We start from the raw sequence: 6,180 nt of genomic DNA on the forward strand, positions 1-6,180 counted from the left end.
TAGAAGGATCCCACCATCTTTGCAGTGATCTTGGCAACAGACTTGATGTACGTGTTCCATTTCAGATCAGAAGTAAAGGACAAACACAGAAGCTTGTCAAAACATGGGGCTTCTCCTAAACGAGAGCCATCCATTTCAATTGATGCCAGATGGGGATCAGAGCGTTGATGATGTAAAGATAGGAGTTTGGTTTTTCTTGTTTTATTTATGCATATGTATTTATTTGTCTCTACTTTTCCTGTCTTGACAAACTTTTAAGATGAGATTCGTCACCCCCCTTTGCGACTACTATTGAAACAGGCAAAACACTGCTCACTCATGCTACATTATTATTTATTTATCTCTTTCTCTCTTTCTTTCTCTCCTCTCTCTCTCATATATATATATATGTGTGTGTGTGTATGTATTATGTTGCAGAAAAGTCATCACTAATCAAGTTCAGGAGGCGACTCGAGGATAAGGGTTAATGAGTGTAAGATGGTCAATGAGACCACAGCTCACTTATCGTTTTTGGGGGGAATTGGATAGAATTGGACTATGTAAGGGGATAAAACATCAAGAGCTTGTTCACATTGAACTTGAAGACGACCATGTTGTAGTTAGAAAGCAGGTCAGTGAAATAGGCGGACACGTCTAGGAAAGAAGCTTTGATTATGGAATGTGAGTTTAGATTAAGGCGCTGATAGAGAGTAAAACTTGTAACTAGTTATAGTAGTTTGAGTGCTTTTGTGAAAGTTTAACGTGGAGAAACCATTAAATAAAACTCATACAAACACTTGCCGTGAAAATAACGGTAGAGCCACGACAGTCTCGTGACGTCTCTTCTGTGGGAAAGAAGTTGCAAGGAGGAAAACAAGGCATCACTTACCAGGTTTCGAAAGCAGGATAAGCATTTCCAGGCAGCTCTTCACCAGATGCGGCAAAGTACTCCATTTTAGGGCGTATTTGACTATTATATATGTAGAGAATTGTGAGAGTGAGATACCTTCTTGAGCAGTAAAATGACGCCACAGTTGTTCTAGTGACCTTGGAAACAGATTTAATGTACGTCTTCCATTTCAGGTCAGGGGATGAAGGTCAGTCCCAGAAGCTTGTGAAATCTTCTTTTAAACGAAATTTATTCTTATCAATTGTGGCCAAATAGGGATCAGAGGGTCGGTGGTGCAAATATAGAAACTTGATTTTGGATGCATTGAAATTAAGCAATCAATTTTTTCCCCATTGCACCACGTATTCAAGGTCGGGGAATAGAGACTTAAAGAGACGTTAGTCGTTGCTGGCATTTGAAGTGTAATCATAGATTGTAGTGTCGTCTGCGTATATGTCGACGAGTGAACTTTGAATGTGATTTGGAAGATCATTGGTGAAAATAAGTAAAAGAGTTCCACCAAGGATGGTTTCTTAAGGCACACAAGCGTTGATACTTTTAGTTTTGAACTTCTGTTTATTGATGTCCACTTGTATAAATGCCATTTGATGTGTGAAATTCCAGTCAATACATCAACTATAGATCTCCTGGGGCGTAAACTATGTGTCTGTGTGTCTATGTTATTTCTTCATATGGCTTTATAAGTATCTTAATGCAATTTTATTTACGTATTAATTCTTGGTGACAATGGGGAAGAGCGTTAGACTGCTGACTTTGTTGACTGGGTTCAAGAACTGTAGAGTATGGGCGATTGGAAAATTACCGAAATATTGGAAGACAGTGACTGTTTACAGGTGAGACAAACTAGGTTTCCCCGCGAATGGAGAAGTCTCTTGAAGGGGCTTTTACGTTCCATGCATGTCAACCAGCTCCCCGGTTATTAAACACAATAAAACGATAAGCAGATCCTTTTTAAATCAAGGATTTGATACGTCGTCGGTTGCGTTTACTGGTGGATTTTGTTTTTATGTTCTCGACATCATTACTGGCGGCGTCGCTGTGCTGGAATTGAACGCTGTAATAAATGAGCGACAGAAAGTTTTTTGTATGAAAATAGATATGCTTTTAATAATTGAAGGAACATTTTAACCTGGAACCCCTTCTCGAAAATGTCTAGCGTCCAAGCGATTGCAATCCGACTCGTGCGATGCAACTTTCAATTTAATTACAATTCTTTCCTCATCAAAATAAGAGGGAAAGAAAGAGAGAGACAGAGAGTGAGAGAGAGAAAGAGAGAGAGAAGGAGTAGGTAAAAAGAAGATAGATACAAAAGAGGGAAAACTACGTGTAGACGTGAATGAGAAACAAAAATATATGTGTTAACCCGTTTAGCGAAGCCGATGTTGGTCACATTAATCTAACCTTTTCACCTGTCAATCTCGATTGCATAAACATTTGGCTCGTCAGTCATCACTCACCGTAAACCCTAACTGAAAGAGGGACCGCGTTCTTCGCAATGTTCAACTACACATTTTAAAAAGTTTCCAATCGCTCATTTAAAAAGTCTCCTCACAAACGACAAGAAAGGCCGCGTATAAGACCCCCCCCCAATGTGGTGAGTTATGGCTTTACCAAAATGGGGCTCTTTATCGTTGAGCTAAATCATTATGATTCGTGCCGTATTCTAAAATACGAAAATCTTAGTTGCAGCTAGCTTTACTCTTGCTAATGACTTTCTAAAATATTGAGAATACATCACTAATTGACCAGTGGTGAATGTCAATTTTCTCGAACACCTATATATTTTAGATTTTCAATTTGGGCTAATTGTTTGTATTACTTGTTTTGATCGGACTATTGTTTTCATCTTGAGTGTTATTTGTGCAACAATTCGGTCGGTGTACCCGCCGATCTTCGTCAGGCATCTCTTCTCCTTTCTTTTCCAAGATGGCGACCAGAATAAATGACGAAGGTCGGAGGTTACACCGACCGAAACGTTACACGAATAACACTCAAGATGAGAACAATTGTCCGATCAAAACAAGTAATACCTCATTTTGCTCAATCAAAACAAGTAATACCTCATTTTGCTCAATCAAAACAAGTAATACCTCATTTTGCTCAATCAAAACAAGTAATACCTCATTTTGCTCAATCAAAACAAGTAATACCTCATTTTGCTCATCTTAATGTCCATGACTACAGTTCGTAAACATTAGATTATTTGGCGCTGAATTATATTCTCTTTATTTTGTGCAATTTTATTCAATACCGACACAATATCTCTGACTGAAACTACTATTTTAATCATTGCCCAATTGCTTATACTTTCCAGAAAAGGTTAAACAGACTTAAAGTTTTTTTTATTCTTAGCTCAAGAATATACCCATAAAGAACAGCACAGCTGGTAAAATAGAAATCGCTATTATAATAAAATAAGGCATTTCCTGTTGGTGGGTACGTTTTCACTTTTCACACACACCAACAAAAGAGATCGTCAGATCAGTAAGAGGATGTCATTAAGGTGACTCCCGATTTCCTATTTTAAAATTTTGTGTCACCAAATCAAATTAAACAAGGCCGTTTTAAATAAATACACTTTAAAAATTCGTTTTATTCATTTGAAGAATATTTGGCTGACAATATTCTAATGGTCAAAAAAAAGTTATTGTTTTAAAAAATAACTAAAATATAAATAAAGATATACAAAAGTGATATGTAAAATATCTTTTTATGGGAGTAGAAAACAATCATGTTTTATTAAAAATATTTACCATTGTGAAAAGTTATTAGCAATAAATTATGCAGATTGATGTAAAAATAATTGAGGAATTGCGTTCTCTTGGCTAGTACATATTTTTCTTAAATTAAATATTAGATTAATCTATTTAATATTCGATACTACATAGTTCTACCGTCAAATTAATATGGTTACTTTTCAAATGAAAAAAATAAGATCAATTTAAAATTAAGAAAAGATATAAATAAATTTAAACTTATATGTACCACAAACTTATATGTACTACAAAAAGACTGAATTTCATCTAAATTTTATTCATATGCTATGTGCGTATTTTTGGTCTGACGTGTATGTATGTTTAAATTTTGTAAATTAAATTTTTGATTTGAAGTGAATATATTTTTAACTTCAAATTTTGTAAATTAAATTTATGATTTCGACTATATATTTTTTAACTTCAAATTTATAAATTGAAGTATATATTTTTAACAAATAGATCCAAATTAAAAACATCTAAAATGTGTGTAATAAATCCAACATGCATGTGTGTAGAAAAATCGGTCGAGAAATAAAGAGTATTTCGAATCTTTAATATTTTCCTCACTTAGGGAATTTGATCCGGCGTAACACAACTTCCATGTCCGATTATACGAAAATTTTCATATTTCTTACTTGAGTAAATATCGAACAATAAATACGTGTAAAATATAATTTATTTGCAGTCTTAAATTTTCTTCACCCTCTCTCTCTCTCTATTATACTATATATATATGTGTGTGTTTGCATAAAAATTAACAGTAATAACAAATAGTGTGGTTGGTTCTACACAAAGTTTTCACCGCTATAAACAAACCATGTGTGTATTCCGAAACACAGTTGTTATGATAAAGCTCTCATACGTCGAATTCGACGTGAACGTCCACCATGTATATATATATATATGTGTGTGTGTGTGTGTCTGTATGTGTGTGTGTACATATAGTATAATATAGTAACAAAGGGGTGATATATAATGATAAGTAATAAGACTATACATGAAAATCAAATATCTTTAAGGTTGCGTAAATTCATACAAAAAAAAAAAAAAAAAAATTCAGCAAGGACCGTTGATGATGGTTATAGTACTTGGTAAATGTGAATTGTACATTTACACTTTTCTGGGCGTTGAACGTTCAATAAAATTACGAATTACTTAGAGTTTCTACCCAGTTATGGGTGATGGAACGAGAGCATGCTACCCTTGTTGACCAAGTACATTCTGTGCAGATTCCTGAGTTCAATAAGATACATCTGATGAAGGTCGGAGGTTACATCTACAGAAACGTGAAAATAACACTCAAGATGAGAACAGTAGTCCGAATAATCCAAAAAATACGAATAATCAGTCTTCACCTAAAAAATTTAGAAACGTAAAATACAATTGCAATATGTGATGGTATTTAGTATCTATGTAATTTGAAAGGGATGTTTTGTTTTTTGAACGAAAATTATCCGTTAGAATTCAAAGTACGTAATGTATTTATGACATGGAATGGCTGATTTGTTTTCAAATAACAGAACTGCTAGGATAACAAAATGTGATGCAACTTTGATATGAAAATATTGTTTTGTTCTTTTTTTTTGAACGGTATTTAGAATTCAAAATGTTTATGCGTTTATAAATTGAAATGAGTATTTATTTCTTGATTGATTTTTAATTTTTTTTATCAATATTATATGTTTTAGTGAAAAATAGCTAAGCTGAATATAAATTAAAATTCTGTTCTATTAGCATGTATTTGCCGATTAAAGGAGATTATTGTAAAAACCGTTTCATTGTTTAAAGTGTTTAAGGTTATGACGCCTGCTGATTAAAATACATATCTTGCTTGTAAAATTCTTTTGATATGAAATATGAATCTTACTCATGTTTTATCTTCTTTCGTGATGTTAACCTAAGGCCAGCTAAATGGTTTTAAATCGTCAAAAAAGCTATAATCCAAGGGAGCTATATCACGAAAATATGAAATAGAGGGCAAGATTTCCCAAACAAATTATTGAAAAAATTAACAACTGTGTTTTCAAAAATATTTATTGTTCTCTAGATATCATCTATCAACGAGCAAATAAATATCTCGCTTGTAAAATTCTTTAGGTTTTCATGTGTCTAATATCTTTAAGTAATGTTAACCTAAAGTTATTTAAATTCTTTTGCAATCCTCGAAATAAGGGATAATTTAAGAAAGCTAGGACAGGAGAATATGCTGGATAGAGGTAAGATTTCCCAATCAAAGTCTAGAAGATTTTTTACTGTTGCTCTATTAGGGCGAACATTAAAATGATGGAAGATGACTTCCTTTCTGTTTGCTAAGGAACATAGTTTTCCAGTGAACATGGGTGAGAATATTGCAGGAGAATATGAATGATACAATGAGATAAAAATTATAAATTAATCATGGTAATATCTTTAACTAATTACAAGGTTATGGCCACATTTGTCTTAAGTAGTGGAATAAAAATAAAACAGGGGACACAGAAAACGCCAATCACGCTCACTAGTATTTTTTTTATAAAATAATGTACACCTTCGGTA

This window comes from Euprymna scolopes, chromosome 7 (genome assembly GCF_053919585.1).
Source record: "Euprymna scolopes isolate OS-2025 chromosome 7, ASM5391958v1, whole genome shotgun sequence".
Classification (NCBI taxonomy): Eukaryota; Metazoa; Mollusca; class Cephalopoda; order Sepiida; family Sepiolidae; genus Euprymna; species Euprymna scolopes.